Here is an 8,384-nt window from a genome sequence, read left to right on the forward strand (position 1 = left end):
GCGACCCCCAGGCACCTTGAGGCAAGCCTCTCTTCCTTCCTACCCTCCCTCACTCTCGCTAATCTCTCTGTCTCTCTCTCCCACCGAGCCGAGCCTCCTGTCGATCTCCTCGACCGAGCCCTCTACCATCGCCATTGTTGGCCATCAAGCACCACGTGCCCTACCTTCGCCCTCTAACACATTTCCCTCCCCATCCCATGCACTCACTGAGCCACCCACCGAGCTACCCGAGCCGCTCACATTGTAGCACGCCACCAACCGCCTCCACTCCCTTCCTCGCCTGGTTCATCGCAAAAATGGATTCCCCTTTCCCTCCTCTCTCTCCCGGTGTTCTCACCGCCGTGAGAGACGGCCGGGAAGGCCAATCCGGCCGTTCTCCAGCAAGCCCGCCGCCGTATCCCAGCGAATAGACAGCGGCGCCACCCGTGAACCACTCGGCCTGGGCGTCGATCGCCCCCGGGCCGGCATTAGGCTGTCGTGGCCAGAGGCCTGCCTCGGCCCGGCATCACTTCGGCCCAATGGCCAGCCAAGCCAAGCCCAGCAAGCCAAAAGCTAAGCCCAGTGAACAGTGCGGCACAGTAACTCTTCCAATTTTCCAGAATACCAGATTTCGATGGAATATTCCAAGAATATTCCCCCTTTTCTCTTTTTCCCAAATTAAACACCTGGCAAACTTCCAAAGCCCATAAATTTCTCGTTCCAACTCCAATTTCGACGATTCATCCACCAATATTCTCCTAAATTCGAGCTCTATTTATTCGTACCATTTTCATATTTATCCAAAAATTATTTATATATTTTATTTATTTAATTGTGTGCTTGCCTTGTTGTATGTCGCGTTTAGAAGCCGAAGAGTTCGTCGAGGAGGAGGAGGAAGTGCCAGGAACCTAGGAGTTCGAGCAGGACCCCCTCGAGGACTTCAACGAAGGCAAGTCTCAATCCATTTCCCTTTGACCATATTGAACCCGGTTTTATCAACACCTCCCGTAGCAGCCGTTTTACTTCGATATAATGCATGCAGTATTACTAGTTGGCATATTTTAAACTGTTGATCTAGCTATGACCTAAAGTAGCATAGCCAACCATTTGTGTTTATCCTATGAGATTAATCTTGGTAAACCTAGAATCTCACCATGGCTACTTTACTTATGCCTACACAATCACCTTGTAATAGCATGCTTAGGAACGATAACCTCTACCATGATTTCATGCTTAATCACATCTCGATTTTAAAAAAAGGTGTAAAACTTGGTGTTGGTGTTGTGTGGATTATGGATGGGTAAAACCTTGTTGGATGATAATAATAAATGCCTGAGTTGGGGTTAGAATCAGGGCAAATCTGGGTTCCTTCGGGGATACCTAGGGAGTTGGAGCGCTGTCGGAATGACAGGCTTCTGGAGGAGTGCTACCCGTGGGGCAGACTCCTTGTGGTGGTGTTTGCCCTGGTTCGTTTAAGGACCAAGTTGATGTGACATCCTACCTAGTCGATACAGTACAATCACTCGACCCTATATGGGTAGGGCTTAGTCTAATTCCCCCAGCTAATCTACTATCGTCTGGAGGCAGTTGTGCAGCGGGGAACCATGGAGCAGGTGCAGGCGGTGCAGGCTTGGCGACCCGGTTGGAGGCCTAGCTAAGGTCATGAACCCCTGGTTAGCTCCCGTAGGTGGTTAGTGTGATAATGCTGTTGTGGGTAATGGCTTTGTTGAGTCGCGCTTCCACGGTGGTCAATTGTTGCCGAGCTTAGCTTGTGGGTAAAGTGTACAACTCTACAGAGGTAAAACTATTCGAATAGCCATGTCCGCGGTCATGGACGAACTATGGTTCGGTCACAGCAACTAGCGTGGGTTGCGTGCGTATTCCTTGTGAGTGAGTGGGCTGGGTATGCCCTGTTTTGGAATATAGGTCCGGCCTTGTGCCGTGGGTTGCCGAGGACGGGGTGTCCAGCAACAATAAAATTTGGACAACCATTTTTATTACCGATGTCATTTACATAAACTGCTTTACATAAATTGAACCATGCATGTGTACAACTTAGCTTTCTGCAAAATTCAACCATACAGCTTATTCCTTGTCATCTTCTTATGCATGTATTCGTATCCCTGCCGTAGGGCAAGGGTTGGGACTTGTTGAGTACTCTTGTACTCATCCTTGCTTGTGCTTTCAGAGGACGACCCGGACTTCACCAAGGCAGACGGTGAGGCTAACGAGTAGGCCCGGTTGCGTCCGCACCCGAGTTGCCTGTGGAGTGGCGTGTTCGTCATGCTGTCTCTGGTGTGTACTCTATTGTCATGGACCCTTTCTTTAATGCTCTTAAGCTTAGTATTGTACGTGTTACTGGGATGGTGGATTATGCTAATTGTCCCTCGTGTTGTATGGCATTGATAATACCTGTTGTAAGACTCTTATTTACCAGCAACTGACCCAGGGACTGGTATAATAATGGTTTTAAGCACCGAGGATAACCCGGGTGCTTCATCCACATAAACCCGACATTGACTCGCTACACATGCAAACATACATAGAGCACATGTTATCAATTTTTGACTTCACACTTCAATTCAAAGAGGGCAATATGCTTAGATGCTTGTCTTGCTGCTCTGGTGGTTACCTGATACTCCCCGTACGACACTCACAGAACTACAGGAGGTTGGCATCGCCTTCAACCACGATTGCGCCACACTCTGGTTCTTCGTTTACTAAAGAAGAACGCATGCAATGATGAGCATGAATGAAGTGCAATAATGTATACTACAATATGTATGCGATGAAATGCCATAAAATATACTTCATAATGCATGAAAACATTTTTCCTAGCTATAACAAGTCATAAGAAGACTAGCAAAAATGGTTTCACAACTTTTGGACTTGTAATGAATTAATGGTGAATTAATGAAGCATCAATCTAATTAATTTATCTTAGAAATTAAATTAATTATTTCATAGCTAGGGATATTTTTAATAGGTAGATTAGGGCATTATGAAACCAATAAAATTGGTTTCACAAGTTTATAGAGCTACAGAGAATTTACTATGAAATTTACAAGTTTTAGGAAACAATGAACTACGCGGAAACGGTAATACCTGAGTTGGCCGCAGTCAGACCACCAACATGGGCGGTCAAACCGCTGGGAGTGACGGCTAGACTGTGGGAAAACACGATCAGAACCGCCAGCGTGCAGAGAGATTTGGGGTCTGGCAGTTAGACCCACTCGATGGGCGATCGGACTCCTGGAACAGCGGTTAGACCGCTATGCACGGCCGGGGGAACTTGGTGAGCTCACTGGCGATGATTCTGGTGGCTTTTGGGTGGAGATTTTGGACCTAAAGTATCATCTTGACTTCCTCTACCGCGTAGGATAACATGCACATGCCAAAAACAACTGAAACTCGGCTATTGCCTCTAATGGTGGTGGAGGTCATTGTTGAGCTTGGTGAGCTCAAATCCAGTCGATCTAGCCATGGAGAAGGAATGGGAGGGGGTCTAGGGTGCTCACCATGTTCTAGTAAGCTTGTGGTCCAATCGTGGAGGTTGGGGAATGGTCGGAGCTCGAAATCACCATCGGGGAGATGGTAGATGGCTTGAGGAGGAAGAAGACATTGCCGAGGAGCTTGGGCTTGACGGGAAAACACCTCCGGTGGGGGAGCTTGCCGGAGACCTCGTCCTTGGCCTCCCCTCCTTGCTCCTCTTCTCCTCCTTTCTCTTGTTCAGTTGGGAGAGCAAGAGAGAAAGAGAGAGCACGTGAGGGAGAGGGAGTGGGTGAGGGTGAGAGAAAGCAAATGCGATAGTAAGAGAGTGAGAGAGGCAATCGACCACCTTAAGTCGAGCCTCTGTGTGTTGGCGGTCAGACCGCAACTGGCTCCGGTTGGACCACATGAAATCCATATGGTAGCCCACGTAGCAGCGTACCTGACGGTCAGACCGCGGGTGACCCCGGTTAGACAGTGAGGGGGTTCTTTTGCTGAAATTTTTCTAAGGTATTTAGGGATTCTCCAAAGCGTTCTAGTTCTAAACCATCTCTAAGGTATTTAAAACATGTGTAACCAGTCTTTGATAGGCAAACACGTGTAAGAACATGCAATAGTAACTATGCATGCTTAATTACGTAATTAGCATTTTTGGGACGTGACAGGGTTCTTGGTTAGTGTAGTGAAAATAGCCTTATTAGGCCATGATTATGATATTAGTGATTAATGACAATATAGTCAATAGGACTAACATGTTTATCAAGAATATATGTTAGTAGGTCTCATGGATGCAAAATATGAAGAAACCACCACAGCCGGGACAAAATTGGATTAAATTGGAGAAGTCTTAGAAAGATTTGCCTCACCGGATGATCTGGTGCTTTCGGTGTTTGAGCTCATCGGAGTATATTTGTCAAATGGGAGGGAGGTCTGAAGATCTAACCGGAAGGTCTGGTGTTGACTAGAGTGCTCACCAGAGCAATTCTTCTAGAGAAGGTGTTGTGCTGAAGAATATGCCTCATCGGATAGTCCGGTGATAAGTGATAGTTGCACCGGAGCATTTTCAGAGAAAAGAAGAGAAAGTTCAACCCACCGGATGGTCTAGTGATCAAAAGGATGAATGCACCAGAGCATTATTACCAGAGAAGGATGCAGCCACTGAAGATCGAAGGTTCAACCCATCGGATGGTTCGGTGAGAATGGAATGAACATCGGACAATACACTAGACAATTAACAATGCATAGAAACAGAACGAAGTTCAACCCAATGGATGGTCCAGTGATGAAGGTTGTGTAACACTGAAGCATTATTTCTAGAGAGAATTGCATTGGTTCGGTTGGCTAAAGAAAACTAATCGGATAGTCCAGTGATGTGCACCGGATGAATAAACCGAAGCAATTTACATAGAGAAGAAGGAAATGCTCGGATGTATAAGGATAACTCACAAGATAGTCCGGTGATGGAGATTAAGTATGCACCAAAGTGTTCGGTGTTCACAGAGGTTTGAATGGGGTTCCAACAGCTAGTTTGTGAGAGTGTACTCACCGGATGATCTGATACCAGTACTACTGTTCTCACCGGATCATCCGATGTTAACAGCTTTTCAGAGTCATTAGGTTAACAGATAGTGCACGGATTTGAGGCTATAAATACCCTTCCACTCGATCATTTGAAGGTGCTGGAGTCCAGAGAAGTTCATGTACACCTGAGAAGACATCCAAATCACCAAATTGCTCAAAGTGATTATTCAAGGCGATTAAGTACACCATTAAAGAGTGATTAATGTTTATAGGTCTAGAAAGAGTGTTGCTAGATGATCACTGCCTAGAGAGTGAATAAGGAGTGATCCAATTATGTACCAAGTGGTACACTAGGACCTTAAAGCCTCAATAACTCGTTAGCAAACTTATTAACCCTCCAACTTAGTGTAACAGTGAAATGACAATTATGCAAAAACGCGAAGACCCTTTCCTTAATAGCTCAAACTCTAAAGTGATCACAACGACAAAAAAAACTAAAAAAGAGACTAATGACAAGACCTTACTTAGTAACTAATTTAGATAGAGGCCTTGTCTACTAAAGAAAACATATATACACACCGTTCAAAAATATGTATAAAATATTTATACAGACGGCTCAGAACAAACAGTCTGTACAGATCCTTATATTTTACTGCTCAATATTTCGAGCCATCTATCAACTTAGAAAAAGTACAGACAACTCGTAATTTAAAACCATATGTACTAACTAAAAAAATTAGAGCCCACCGCGGCTGCTAGCTACGCCGGCGGTACTCATCAGCTACAAGTAAGCATTGCAGAGAGAAATGGAAGGTTGTCCTGCAATCCACATACGCATGTACATTCACTAATAATCAACAGAGCAGATACTACTAATCCTCCATGAGCACCAAATGTCCCAGCGCCTTGAGGCTCTTCACCGAAAGCGGCCTTACATCATGGATCTGAACAAAGAATTGCAGAGAGAAAATGAAGGTGATACTACCACCCATGTCAAGAAATTACACAGTGTTTGCACAAGGAAATGCTCACGACATCACCTTGCTGGCAATCCACACAGCGACGAGCACGAAGAGCTCCAGGGTGCTATCTCTCAGGGGCTCGAGGATCCAGGACCTCACAGCTCGTCCGTTGCTGTCAACTGCTGCCGATCTCAAGGGCCGAAGAGGAAGAAGAACCACCTAACCAAACCTCGAAATGGAGGATTGAATCAGTACGGCACCACGTAGCACGCAAATCCGCAACCAAACTGAATCGAAATAGAGGGATATTTTGACTCCTCTCACAAGAAGGAAAAAAAACAAAATCCTAGAACAAGGGAATCCATCCACCCAAAGCAAGCCAGGATGAACCACCCACTCACCAGCACAAGAGAGTGAGCCAGTCCACCTCCGAACGGGTGGATCCCTGCTCCTCCGGACCAGCGCCGCGGTAGACTGGGGGAAGCTGCGGGTGGAGGATCCAGCGGCGGGTGGCAAAGGGAAGGGACCGGCGGCCTTGGCTTTCCTCCGCGCTGCAATTTTTGGTGGCTTGCAGGCGTGGGTCACCAGGTCGGCGCCTCGGTGCGGCCACGCGGGGATCGGTGGGTGCGAGGGTTGGCGAGCGGCCGGGTGCGGGTCGGCGTGGCGGTGGATTCGACGACGACACGCGCGGAGGAGGAGCGTGAGGCTGCTGTGGCCCCAACACCAGCACCCGCAGCGGGCTTCCCCAGCTTCCCTCAGTGAGGCCGCCGCGGGTGGCGCTATCGCCGGCAAGTCGAAGAAAAAGAACAGGGGACCATGCTCTCGCTTTCGGAGTTTGCTCTCGGTTCTCCTGTAGATTCGGTTTCTCATGCTACAGTACCCTGTAAAACACTATATCACTCGAATTTGCTTTTCAGCAAATACGGTATCCAGCGTTACAGTGTTGAGGAGAGAGAATCAGGTTCTCCAAATTTACTGAAATATTATAGCACCGGCAATACTGTTCATAGAGGTTGACTGTGGGTTCGGAGGGAAGATAAAAGTAATAGAAAGTAAAAAATATGGTAGCTGCTGGAGATAGAAAAAATAAAGAGTACTGTAATAGTGTAAGGAAATGCTGTAACAGCGTTATAGAGGATAAATTTTTAGAGTATCTGCTGAAGATGGCTTGAGTTCGCTTTAGATGGAGAAGGTTCTGGGTCTACAACGTGTGAGGCGTTGCATGTAGAGAAAAGCAGGACGCTAAGTTGCTGATGGGGAGTATATTTTTTTTTAGCTTTAACCTAAATTAGGGGTGATATTTATATCATCAATATTACGAGAAAAAAAATCTCTTATGCTGAATTTACTCTATCTACCTTATTTATATTTTTATATTTACATTTTTACAATTTACCTTCTTAGATATGATACAAATGTTTTGATCGATAGAGTAGACACACTAAATAAATCTAAAGCACATTTAGATATAAATTTATATATATTTATCTTGTATTATTTTTAGAGCTAAAATAGTTTTAAGTATTCTAATTTACCCTCCTCTTATAACATCACCGATACCTTCAGTTAGCTCTAACTAGGATCACTCGCAACTTTCAGGTTGCAACTCTGGAACTTCGGTTCTGTAAGAAAATGCGTTCTCATTGATTTCCTTACCGATTCACCTTGCATGTTAAATCTATCACACATAAATATGTATATGCATTATGCCAAGGGTTCTAGACTTAATTCACAAACTAAACCCATATGATCTCTGAGTACAATTCAACGGGGATTTCTCAGTGCTACTCAGAACTTCCGGGTTGTACCTGGGACCTCTGGGTTGTTGCAGAGAGAGTTCTTCATAGAAAACGTTGGTTGATTTGATTTGTGCGTCTCACCAATGTAGGAGTGAAGGGTTTGCACTAACATATGGGTTTTAGACTTCATCCACTAACAACACAACACGATTTCTAGCTCAAACTCATCGAAATCACTCTTTTAGCTCAAAACATCAAGAACACTAAATGAGGTCAAGAACGGCTCGAATACTTCGGGTATGCGTAAAATACTTGGATGGATAGGAAGTGTAGAAATTAGGGATCGCGAGGGTACCACACACGTACCTTGATTTTGCTTCTTGAAGGAAGAATCCGAGGAAGAATGAGAGAGAGTTTGAGGGAGAGGGGGCAGCAGCTCCTGCTGCTGTTTTGGCTGGGAGAGAGGGTGAGGAGGCGTGGGGGAGGAGTGAGAAGGTGGGGCTATAGCTGAGGGAGAGGGATGGAGTGGTTGCCCGACTCTAGTGGGTCTATACGTCAGAGTTCTTTTCTCACATTTTCTCTCTCATTTTATTACCCAAATCGAGATGCTCTAGTGTTTAAAAATAAAATTGTTTAAATTTAAACATGATACTAATGCTGAATAATTATACTTAATACATGTTTATGAGTTTTG

General features: G+C 45.4%; 1 long non-coding RNA gene across 1 annotated transcript; it reads right to left on the reverse strand.

The window, feature by feature from the left end:
* Window positions 1-5,578: 5,578 nt before the first annotated feature.
* On the reverse strand, window positions 5,579-6,808 carry LOC133888979 (uncharacterized). The gene is made up of 3 exons (XR_009903848.1): window positions 6,353-6,808; window positions 6,030-6,170; window positions 5,579-5,933 (listed from the first exon to the last, which is right to left on the reverse strand). It is a non-coding gene; the product is annotated as an uncharacterized LOC133888979 (long non-coding RNA).
* Window positions 6,809-8,384: the final 1,576 nt, after the last annotated feature.

Source organism: Phragmites australis, chromosome 13 (genome assembly GCF_958298935.1).
Source record: "Phragmites australis chromosome 13, lpPhrAust1.1, whole genome shotgun sequence".
Lineage (NCBI taxonomy): Eukaryota > Viridiplantae > Streptophyta > Magnoliopsida > Poales > Poaceae > Phragmites > Phragmites australis.